At 44.4% G+C, this 12,389-nt stretch overlaps 1 protein-coding gene across 16 annotated transcripts in view; it reads right to left on the bottom strand.

The window, feature by feature from the left end:
* PTPN5 (protein tyrosine phosphatase non-receptor type 5) overlaps positions 1-12,154 on the bottom strand; it is a 76,994-nt gene extending 64,840 nt beyond the window's left edge. For 5 of the 16 annotated variants that reach the window (XM_056353902.1, XM_056353918.1, XM_056353907.1 and 2 more), the window contains exons 1-3: positions 11,068-11,269; positions 8,146-8,290; positions 6,990-7,150 (exon numbers count right to left, since the gene is read on the bottom strand). The gene's annotated coding sequence lies outside the window, so the exon portion shown is untranslated. Of the gene's footprint in view, positions 1-6,989; positions 7,151-8,145; positions 8,291-11,067; positions 11,271-11,295; positions 11,319-11,388; positions 11,555-11,590 lie in introns of those variants that run through there. The other 11 variants (XM_056353919.1, XM_056353917.1, XM_056353916.1 and 8 more) reach the window with 8 other exon arrangements.
* Positions 12,155-12,389: the final 235 nt, after the last annotated feature.

Genomic DNA, 12,389 nt, shown 5'->3' with positions numbered 1-12,389 from the left:
TCAAGTTCAACACAAAGAGAAATTAAGCTTCATTTTGGGGTAACTTCTGAAGTTATCTTGGTCCAAGTTTTGCGAAGATGCTAAACCTTGCTTAGAAATGACCCGCATACAACTAAAGGGGGTGTTTAGTTTCTCCAGCTCTACCACTGACTTGATTTCACACTTTTCTTTTCCTGTGCATCAGTTAACACCCACAGATGCGATACAGCATATACACAGAAACACAGGTCAGCAAAATAATTTATGTAAGGCCCCTTCTTTAATGAACTCTCTCACACAAAGGGGAACATCAGCAGGTGGGGCTCTGCTTCTGCATCATATTCTTCAAATGTGAATGCCTGGCACAGGCAGAGGGAGATAGTGCAGAGGGGGATAAGAACAATCACTCTCATCTTTTCCAGACCTTGCTTTTCATGGCACGACTGCACACAAAAGATGCAAAACAGAAACAGTTTCTTTTGCCTTCCAGTCCATTTGCTTCCCTAAAACCATTCCTCACATTAACCAGTGTCACTGAGAAATAGTCTGTGCAGAGAAAAGTTTAGAAACCCTCAAATAAAGTTGGTTAAGCATTCAGAATAATCATCAATTAACAGCCTCCAAATGATGCAGTAAGGGATTAGTACAGCAGAGGAGCTTTAACATTTACACTGATATAAGGACTGAGACCAGTTCTTGAACAGGAAAAAAATGCTTCTCTAGAACAAAGGACCAATATAATGCAAATCACTATGATTAGCAAGCAAGGCTTTATCTACCTGACATGTTAGCAAAATCTCAGATTTATGTTAATCTCTAGCTCTGGTAATTTAGGAAGCATTAGCTCCTAAAGTCATGCAGCAACCCAAGAAGAAAGTTGGTAATCACAAATAGATAGACGCAATGTTCAGTATCTCAGGAAATGGCCTACAAATGGCTGGCTGGATTAATGTGGCAATTTCGAGGACCAATACTGGTTTCAAGATGGTACCTCCAAATACCCACTGTGTTCTCAGAATCGAAGAGCAAGCTGTCCATAGCAATCAGCTGCAAAAGAAGAACACAGACCAGAAGCAAATGATTCTTTTACGTATCCTGTAGTGGTAGCCATCAGCGCATTTCAGTTCATGACAATGTCCCTTACAAACAAGGGATTCTATAGCTTCTAGGGAAAAGCTGCTTCTTTAGTACTTAGACAACATCAGATAGAAGCTGCTAATCTGAGAGGATGTAGTGGATAAAGAGGGCAGCTTGCACTTCCTTGGTTTGAAGCTTTTGCAGCAGAAGGATACTCAGGTCTTTGTGAAAGAAAGAAATACATAGCTAGAGGTGACACATGGGCTGGAGAGGTGACAGACAGATGGAAAGGATGAGAGCCATGCACAGAACAGCAGAGACTGGTATCAGCTGAAAAAAACGAAGGAGGAAAAGCTTGCTAAACACAGATAGGAGACAATATTCCAAACTGGAATAAATATCCTGTTTCAAAGATAGTAAATCAGCTTAGAGATCTGCTCTCAATTTCTACTTCTGTTCGGTATCAACAACCAAGGAAGTGGGATGCCTTAATAAAGTAAATTCCCAAATGACAGCAGACACTATGCCAGCTAGCTTTGGACTGCCTTCTCTTCTCAGTGTAATCAGCAAACTCACAGACACAGCTTTACAAATCCCAGGACACCAAATAAATGCCAGTAGGCTGTGACAGAACACAGTAAAGCCAGAGACAGTGTCAGCAGGACCTGACTTCTAAGAAAGCTTGCCAAGCAGCTGGGTACACAGGTCTCCTCTATCCAAACACAGGAACCAGCACCGTGCCTGAATCAGTATCTTGCCACTGGCACAATTTGGGGGCTTAAAAAAACCTCTATGTAGCATTAAAGTCATGCCCAGCACTAACACAATGCAACAATTCTCAATTTAATCTAAAACAAATTACTATAATGTAACCTAATCCTGAAGGGTAACAGACTGAAAACTCATGTTCTGAGCTGCACAGAATACACTGCAGATAAAACACTGTGGCTTAATTGCTGGCTCTCTCATTATCTGTCATCACTACAAAACTTTAGAGCACTGATTCCCCATTTGTGAACTGCTGCCCATTGCCAACACACAGAATTGCAGCAAATGGCCAAAACTACATTCAATAGTAAGGTCTGTAGTGTTTCCAATCAGGAGTTTGAGAGGTAAGGGTACCAGAGTGCATAAGAAACTCAAAGGGTTTGCAAAGACAATGTTTTTTCCTAAAAAAAATCATGACATACACTGTTATACACGATGCTTAAAGCTCAAAAGAGATAAAAGTTAAGAAAAAATAGCAGTGCCTGCTTCAGGGAAAAAATAATTAAGAAACTAGAGATTTTATAAAACATATATATCATGGAGAATGTTACACATGCTTGCAGGAATTTACCAGAAAGAACAGAGCACTTAAGGGTCTGAAAACATGGTTTATGCTAAAATACACACAGCATTTGGGCACTCAACTCCTTCTGTATGTCAGAGCAAGTTAGGCATCATTTAAGTATGGGAGAAGTCTCCCTCTAATTTAAAAGAATCTGTTAACTATTTCAATAACGTGGCCATTCTAAACATGCTCTGAAGGGCAGAAACAATCACCAGCAGAATACAATAGCCGTTACATGCTTTTTAGTCACAGGATTTGTTATAGTAATTCATGAAGCTCCCAGCAGTTTCATAACAAAGTAATCACATAGGCAATTTCACAGAAATGATCGTGTCTGTACCAGTGTTTCAGGTTATGAATGTTTGCAGGCTCTGATTTCCTTGTTTAGAGGAAGACTGAAACAAGCCAGCTACTTAAATGATCCCACCTCTCTGTGTTGCTGTTCTCAAACTTAAGGAGCAAATGCTTTGGTGGCAGTGATCTGTACTGGCAAGGGAGGCTCTGCTCCTAAAGGAGGCAGTTACAGCCAAGCCTCGGGCTGGTAATATGCACTGTTACTGAGACTGAAAATGAGGGAACAGATGCTGTTGGAGTATGAAATGGAAGATGTTCTAGAAACGAAAATAAACAAATTAGCCATACTCAACAAGTCAAGGTACAGGAATGAAGCGCCAAGTCTCTGTTCTTAGGAATAAAAAGAGCTCTGCAGAACCGTCAGAAAAAAAATGTACTGTTGAATAAAATGGATTGCCTTTCCCAGAATCTCTGGATGATGCTAGAAAAAAAAACCATATTAAGTATATTTATCTTACCTGTATTTAAAAAAAAAAAAAACACAATAAAAAAACAACCCCAAAAAGTGAACAAGCAAGTGTAATTCAGTTAACTGCCAGTAAATTTTTAAGTGGTAACATACATCCAAGGGAATGCTTCAAATAACATCCCTGGCAAAACAAGTACCATCTTGGAGGCTGAATCAAGATGCCTAGCTTGCTTCTAAGTGTTCTGACCTAACCAGCATGACCTAAATCTTGCAGGAGTGGAGAAAAATGAAACCTCAAGCCCATAAGGATTCTCACTGCCACTAGCAGCCTACAATAAGTCTGCCTGCCTTATTATTTTATGGGAGTATATGCCTGTATTTTAAATAACCCAAATGTTGGTCAAATCCAAGACAGCACTATGATATGCAAAATTTCATTACTGATTGAGAAACACATGGAATGCATCCAGGGAGACTGAGCTGCCTGCCTTTTGAGTAAGAACTGTAAGAACAGGTCTCCAGAGCAGCTGTGTGGAAAAGTTTTCAGTGTTTGTGTGTTGTCACCACAGCTGCACATGACAACTGCCAACCTACAACCCATGGACTGCTTGTGACAACCCAACTTTCAACAACGAGCTGGGATCAGCGAGCAGGTTCAATAGACTATTCCACTTCCCTCAACCGAAGAAGGAACTTCTCAACTCCTCTCCCTTCCCCTCCAAGGTCATTCTACATGTGAAGTATAGCTGTGGTCCTGGCAAGCTGGTCAGAGGCAGGAATGGGCCTACCAAAAAAAATCCTTCTTTAAGACTGAAAGTAGTTAAGTATCTACCTGCCAAAAAAAACCCTGAACCCCCCCCCAAAAACCCAAAACCAGCTAGTTACCGTTTACCCCACCTCAGTTTCTTTAATGCTGCTTTCCAAATGATCTAAAATTTGTTACACTCCAATGAGCCTTCCCCTTACCCACACCTACAAAGTATACACCTCCACCTAAACAAAGTCTGTAGCATTGTTGGTTGCTAAAAATCTCCCACTACTGAGGCAGCAGGAAGAAGGTAGTAATTGGAACAACCTGCTTTTACAGACTGCAAATTATCCGTTACGAAAATAGTTACTATTTGTAGCACCTGAGAGGTACAGTTCAGAACAGATATCCTCACCATGCAGAATTCTTTAGTATTTTTTAGTAGTTTTGGTTATTCAATGATACCTGAAAAAACTCTCCGCATCTTTATAAAATCCCAGCATTACTTCCTAACAAACACTAAGATACCATCAGAGGCTCATGAAATCACTGGTGTTACAAATAGAGTATATTCTCCCACTGAAAAGGAGTAGCAACTATCTCCAAGGAAAAAGGAAATGCTTCTTTCTCAGGGTAGAAACCACCAGCATGTGGAATTAAGGAAAAAATGAGATACAGCCTCATTTTGGAAGTGAAGTATACATTAATCCAAATGATTTCAGCATCTAAATTAATCTAAGCCACCCCTGCGAAGAGGTGAAATCTGCAGAGAATTATTAAACAGTAACATAAGTAGTATGCTATAGTTTCAATAATGGAAGAAGGTACACATAAACTTAGTGCTGGTTAATACAAATGGTCCTGTAAGCTTTGTTTGAGTCTTTAAGGACTGGAAAGTTTCAAGTTTCTGGTTCTAAAAATGTCAGAAACAATACAGGTAGGCTATGAAAAAAACAAACCACCAATGACCCAGCAGAAGGAAGTGTAGATGAAATAACTGAAGGTAACCGAAACATCCCAAATTGTATCTCCTCAACAAAAATATTCTTTCCTAAAAGCTTTCAATTTAAATTTAAGTGCAATCACAATTTTAGAATGTGTTTTAACTCACAGGTCAACACTGAATTAGTTTTAATGCTTCTTTTGACTCTCATCTGTGATGATTTCACAGGCTGGTGTGGTCCTACAGTACAAACACTCCACTAACAAGTACTTAGGAGCCTGACATGAAAAACATAACTTACAATTCATGTATTGCAAAAAAAACCCTGAAATACTTAATGAGTTTTACCAAAATTCCTAAAAATAATTTCCTATTTTTTTGAAAACAATTTCCTTCAAGCATCTTGTTTGCTGTTTTACATGCATCAACAGCCCCCACTGTCCCATGTCTGCTCCCTTTCCATTTATTGCAAACAATTTTATACTTTACTGACTTAAGTTTACAGACTAGTGGTGTTCTTACACCAATTTTCAACACTTAATTCTTAATGACACATAACATAAGTTATCTTTACCTTTACCCCTTGCATTTGAGTAAAGGGTATACATTCCCAGACACAGAGAACTTGCAAGATCTAGGGAGACCGTGATTTCTAGGTGTAATTCTCGTTATCAGTAAACGTGCATTTCAAGAAGTAACAAACATCACAAGAGTCACTTCTCTGCTGCACTAGTAATACAAGATGCATCATTACCTGTTTAAACAGCTACAACTGTAAATAGGAAGTATTCTTTTTTCTATACAGACATAGAACAAACAAAGGAGTGCATATCTAAGCTGACATTTAACTGTAACTTCTCATATCAGGTTTACAAATGAAAATTCCTATCTTTACCAAAGCACATGTACTTTGAAGATCTCTCTTTTGTTACACTTCAATTTGCATTTTTATTGTGCTCCTTTTGTTGTTTTATCCTCCTTCAGGTTTAGATGAGATTTCACCAACTTCTGAATAGCAATTCACATTTAAGAAGAGTCTGTCTACACAGGGCTACGAATAGCCATTCTAAATATTTAGGCATAGACATTTCCACATTCACAGTCTGCTTCTGTAGGAAGCGTGCACATGTGGAAAATAAGCTTGGTACACTAATGATCATGAATTTCCATATCTAAATTAGCCCTCCATTTCTCAATGAAATACATCCATGTCCTGCAACTCTCAGGGTCACATAGGAATGAAAGACAGGATTTGATCACTGCCCACTTACAAACAGAAACGTTACTGTGCAAGGTTGCTTTCTGCATTTAGTGTTTCTTATAAGAACTCTGCAATGAAGGTAAAAAGATGTGGAAGCCAGAGATAAGATTCCTCCACTTTTTGAAATGGAAAAATCTAAGTCCACTGGACTTGCCCACTAAAATATTCACTAATACAGATTCCCACCCCCCCCACCCCCCCCGGAGCAGTTATCAATCTTGAATCTGCCAAGTATAGTGTTATTCTTTATTTAATATTGGAGTTACAACTGTGTAATGTATTTCAAGCTATAATATGCAGTGTTAGTGTCCTAGCCTCCCCACATGTAACCTGTTCCCCACTGACAGGGGCCCATACTACAAAAAGCCTCAGTGATTAAAAAAAAAAAACAACAAATAAACCAAACCTTGCAAGGGTATGGACATCACCCATATGAAAAGTTTGCACATTTCATGTTATCAATGATTTTATGACCTTTGTCAACTGCCGGTTTCAAATAAGCCTTCTACAAATGAACTAACAACTTTAGAACACACATCTTTCAAAATGGAGCCTCCTTTGGAACCAGTAGTTTCAGTCATGCTGTAAAGCTTACACCATCCATTTCCTAGATTTCCTAGCAGTTCTAGAAACAAAGCCATTCAGAAATGACTGATTTCTGAATGTAGATCTGGGTAAGTAAAATTACTTCCTCTAACACAGAGGGATTCGACTCACACTCAGATGTTGAGAGAACCTAGTTGCTTCATAGTCACATTAGTGTAACTGAACAGTAACAAACACCTATACAGGTCCTGAAAGCAGACTCTAGACCGCTATTAAGTTTCTTTAGAGCAATAACTTTTATTGTAAAGTCAAGGACATCTAGTCTTCCTTAAGACTTACAATTTCAGACTAGACTATGGTGCCATCTTATGCTGTCAGTGTCTCTCAGGAACTCTGGAGCTCTATCCTCCATCAGCTTCTTTAAGGAACATTCTTATGTTGCACAAAACTGCTGTCTTCAGAGTCCTGAGTGCTCACCAGCACTTTTAATGAAACATTATCTGTGGACAAACGAGCAGTAGAACAGTTCTAGTGATACATGAATTACAACATTTGAATTATTTAAAAAACAAGTGCAATTAAGACTAGTTGTGTCATAGCTTATGAAGTTTAATGAAGTGGCATATGCACACAGACAAGAGTTTGGATAGTGACATGTCAGCTCTGTGTGTGACAGCAGGCCAAACTAGTGAGCAGGCTCTGCATACTGCAGCTATGACTAACTCTTCATTGCAACTTTCAAAATCTGTCTGAACCTCTGGCACACACAGAAGTACCAAGTCTGCACACAGAGGATTATAAAGATGAGTATCATCCTAAACAAGTCCATCCACATAAAAGATATTACATGCAGTTGTCAATATTTCTAGCACTTACTGCTATTTGAATCCAACATTGCATTTTCAACTCTTCTAGAAAAGATGGTCTGAATGACTTTATTGTACTGCAGAGATTGACAAGGCTAGTCTAAAGGTGTTTATCTGATGATAGATAAGGGAGATCACAATTTCCCCATAACTTAAGCAAGTCGCTTAAGGGTAAGTTTGTGTCAAAAATAAAGAGTTCCTGTGTTAACATGTGCAGTTGTGTCCACAGGTCAGCACTGCTATAAAAACACAGGTCACACTATCTAGCTGTTATACCCATAAGCACAGCAGTAAAACACAGAATGAAACTAGTTATGATATGGAATCACAATGAAAACAAGAAACAATTATTATTAATTTTTTTATGCTAGGGGTCCGTGTCTTAAAAATACTAAAAATTTTGGGCAGCTACCCTTGACCTTAAATCAGGGTCAGACTGTTACTTTCTATTACACCAGTCTCTTACTAGAACTGCAAACAGGGTTTTAAGGCACACTGAAAAAAGTTATGAAAAGCTGCTCCGGCCCCAAACAGGTTAGGAGTCAGGTTACATGCAGCAGATCACTAAGCAAGGAAGGGCTAAGAGGAAAAAAATAAAACACAAACCAAGAACATACAGAACGACTTACTGTAATTCTAGCTGGTGACAAATCAGGAGTCTTACAATGCAGGAGCTTGAATCTGACTTCTAACATGAATTATTACCATACTAGCTCTTTAAAGTGTTTCTCAAAATCACAGGTCAAGTTGGTTCCGTACCATTAAGGGAGGAGTCTGAAAAAAGCGGGAAAAGAATTACTGTGTCTGAGAACATGGCGAGATAAAAAAAAAATCCTGCTGCCTTCCAGAGACATTCAAGACCCTTGCCCTTCTTGAATATCACAGCTCACTCACTATGTGGTAGCACACATACATCTAGCATACACGTATTCTGCATCTCTTCTGGCCTTATTCTGCTAAAGACGTTTTAGTTCAAATCAGCTCTTCAGTTCTTAACTCTCATTTGCAGACAGTCTCAAATATCCTCTACAGCAGAAACACTTTACATCTGAAAACTAAAATTCCTCAAAGCATCAGCTTAAGTCAAGAACCCATGTCCTGTCATAGGCTGAATCTTGGGTCTCCTCAGTCACACTTTGCTATGGTCTGCATAGGGTAAGAAGCGAACTGAAAGAGAGCCACGATAGAAAAATTCTCATTGATTGTAATGAAGATGCACCTTTTAAAAAGATACAATTCAGAAAGCCTATCCTACAAAAGCCTACAGGGCTCTAGCCTCCGCTGCCTCTTGTGCCCTTTGACTCAACATCCCATGGAACAGTGTGATCTGGTTAAGCAACCAGGAATCAACAAAACCTAGGAAAATTTCCTGATTTTCGGTGAGGTTCTGTTTGTGGACAAGCAAGTGGAATTGTTCAACATAAGTCTATTAGGCAAATTTACTCATTTTATTCTAGAAACAGAAATTTCCTAATTTGTACATTAACTACACAACCTTTGTTGAACAAACTTAACTTCCCTATCTCACCTTTTCTGTTGACAAGCCCAAAACAGAGCTGAATGGCTGATCTTTCTAGGCAGATGCAAAAAGTTAGAACAGAAATTATTTTTTTTCCTCCTGTGCTGCAAACCAGTGTAATTACTCCTGTTGCAGCAACATCTGCCTTTCCAGACACTGAGAAAGCAGAGACTGGAAAGCAACCTACTACATAACAGAATTTCAAGATCCAGAAAACAAAACAAATGCTCATAACTAACTTTTCTGCCCTCCCTCCCTGCTTTTCTTTCAAGCATAAGCTACATAACAGAATACAGCTCTCCCACTTCAAACCAGTTTCAGTACTTAAAAGCTGGGTGTGTTTATTTGCTTTTCTGCCTTGTACTTTATCAATATTAATATCAAAAGATGCATGTTATAATCATTCAGAATTGTATTCTTGTGTATTCTATCATTTACCACACTGAATTGTTACTAAATTGATGGTCTTGCTATTTAAAGGCTCTTGTTCTAGTTTTACATGCATGACATCCAGCTGGCAACTCTCTTTGCAGCTGAGTTACAAGTATTTTAATATTTAGTCCTTAAACCAAAACAATAATGCTAAATTAGAAGTAAAAAAACAAAGAAACAAAAAAAATCCACAACCCAACAAAATACTACGAAGAATAATGCCTATTTGAGGATAACAAAACCAATTAAACAGGCAAATGTGATGTGCCTGCCTTCCTGCACATACCTGCTGGAAATGCTGGGAACTTGTTATACGCAAATGTAAAATAAGAGTTCTCATGTCCATTTTATTCACATTCAAGTCAACAGGCTAAATATTTTGTCTCTCAATGGGCACATACTGAGCCCCAGAACAACCCCTGGCTTTAGACATACAACCCTAATTCAACTGTCAAATTTGTTATCAGTGAAAAGATTGGCAAAAGCACTACCTTTTGCTATTCCAAAGGAACAAACTGGAAAACAAGCGTAGGGCAAGCAGAGAGAAAATTTTTCTACTGCAAGTGTTCCACACAGTAACATTCAGGATTCTGTAACGTCACACAACTTCTGCTAAATCAACAGGAGCTCTGGGTCTATCCAAGATTTGAACTTGATCTATTAACTGTGTATTTTATACAACCAAGAAGTTATCTCAAACTACCTAGCAAAACACTGTGATCAAACCCAAATACTGATTCCTCAGTATATGCAACACTCATTAAATAAAAAGAGGGTAATGCAGCCACTTTTCTTTTGAGTCAGTAATTTACTGCCCTAACTCAGGCACAGAACCTGACCCTAGCTTTGCCGATCAGGTGGCAGCCAGTGGAGCTCGAGCCAAACCTCAGAAAGCCCATAAATAACGTTGCAATACAAAGGCTTAACCAACTAAATTAGTTTTTCCTTTCCACACACGACGTAAGAATTACAGTGTCACTAAAGCGTCAACAGGACAGCCGTACGTAAAGCTCGAAAAAAATCCTCTTAATTGCAAAGGAGCTGACCGGGCCCACGCGAAGCCCCTTCTGTTCCACCCGTCAGTAACTCCGCCAAGCCCGCCCCGCACCCCGCCCGCGGCCCCTCCCCGCCTGCAGCGCCGCCGTGCGGCAGGGCGCGGCAGCGCACCGCGGGCTGCTCGCCAGGCCGGCTCGCAGGCAGCGGGGCGCCCGGGAAGCCGCGCAAGGCGGCTGCAGCCCGCAGCCAACTCCCGGCGGCAGCGGTGCGAGAGCAGCCTCCCGCAACGCCCAGCCCTCCCCAGCGACGCCCGCTACGCGCGGACACGGGCGCCTGCTCCGCCCGCCCCGGCGGGGCACAGGGACGATCCCCGTCCGGGCCCGGCCCCCCCCCCCCGTCTGCTGCGCGGGAGCAGGCGCGCGCCGGCGGCTCCCCCAGCCCCTCGCCCGGTCCCCGGGGCCATCCTCCTCCCCGGGCGCCGGGATGCTGCCGCCGCGTCTCTATGCGGCGGGACGAGGCGGGAAGCGGCTGCAGGAAAAGCCGGGAAAGGGACCTGCTCTACCCACCGGAAGCCCGGGAGCGGCCGCCGCCGGCACAGCCTTACCTCCGCTCCCCGGCTCTGGGGGCCGCCGCTGCCCGCCGCGCCCGCCTCACCTGCGCCGTCCCTCCCAGCGCCGCGCTCAGGTGCGGGGGCGCACAGCGGCAGCGGCCCGCTGCGGCGGGGACAGCGGGCCCCAGCACGCCGCGCCTCCCGCCGCCGAACCCCCGGCCCTGCTGCGCACTGCACCGCCGCTCGCGCCCCTCCCCGCGGCGCGCGCCCTTCCCGCCTCACCCGCTGCGGCGCGCGCGCGCCGGCCGCCCCCCGCCCCAAACCACTGCGACCGTTAAAACCGTTGTAACTTGCCCGGCGCCTCTGCTCACGCACCCCCCTCCGAGTAGGGCGGCTGGCGCCGGGACTGCGAGGTGCCATTCAGCCTCAGAAGTTCCCCAGCCCCGGGGAGAGCTCAAGGGGGCCGGCCGCCCCACGTACCGCCCCGCCGCGGACACGCACCGTGCTCCCCCCGGAAAGCGGCGGGGGCGGGCGGCCCTCCCCCACGCCTCGCCCGCCGCCCCCGGTAGATACGTACGCGCAGGCCGCCACAGCGCCCTGCCTCACCGCTGCCGGCGGCACGGGCCCCTCCGCTCGGCGTTTTCGCCAGACAGAGCGGCCGCCAGGCCTCCCCCCCCCGTCGCCGCCGAGTGGGTGTGTGTGGAGAGGAGACAGGTAACGAGCGGGCGGGAGAGAAGCCGCCCCCGCTTCTCCCTGAGGCGGGAAAGGTCTGTGGTGAAACCGCTCCCGCCCTCCCCCCGCCCCGTCGCTGCAGATGCCCCCGGGAAGGGCTGCGAGGCTGGCAGCGACAACAGCCACCCCCTCCCCCGGGAAAGCTGTTCTCCCTCCTTCTCCCTCGCTCGCCTTCTTTTCAGCTCGGCCGCTTGACTGACAGCGAGCCTTCCAGCGGCCGCCCACGCGCGCTCCCGTTTCCCCTCAGCCGAAGAGGGAGACGGCGAAAGCATGAATGGAAGAGCTGGGCAGCGAGCGGGAGCGCCCGCAGAGAAGCCGGCCCCGGACCCCGGGGGCGACGGAGCGGCCGCTGCCGCAGTGAGGCCCCCGGTGGCGGCGGGGCTCCGCCGGCAGGCCCAGGCGGGTAGGACGGCGGGCCGTCCGTGGCCCTCGCCTCCGTGGGCTGCTAGTTCCCGAGTCCGAGTGAAGAGGAGCCGGCGGCCGCAGACTGTCCACGCTCCCCCCTGAGGAGGGGGACGAGAGGCCGCTCTGAGACGCTGCTACTGTTCCTCAGGGGTTTCTTCCTGCCATTTAGGCCCCAGGTTCCCGGGGCCGCATCTGAACTTTGGGTAGAGCGGCGGCGGTGGGCCCTTGGGGATTAGTGC

The sequence above is a fragment of the Falco biarmicus genome, chromosome 10 (genome assembly GCF_023638135.1).
Source record: "Falco biarmicus isolate bFalBia1 chromosome 10, bFalBia1.pri, whole genome shotgun sequence".
Lineage (NCBI taxonomy): Eukaryota > Metazoa > Chordata > Aves > Falconiformes > Falconidae > Falco > Falco biarmicus.
Note: the sequence above shows the minus strand (reverse complement) of the source record. Positions and strands in the feature narration are given on the sequence as shown.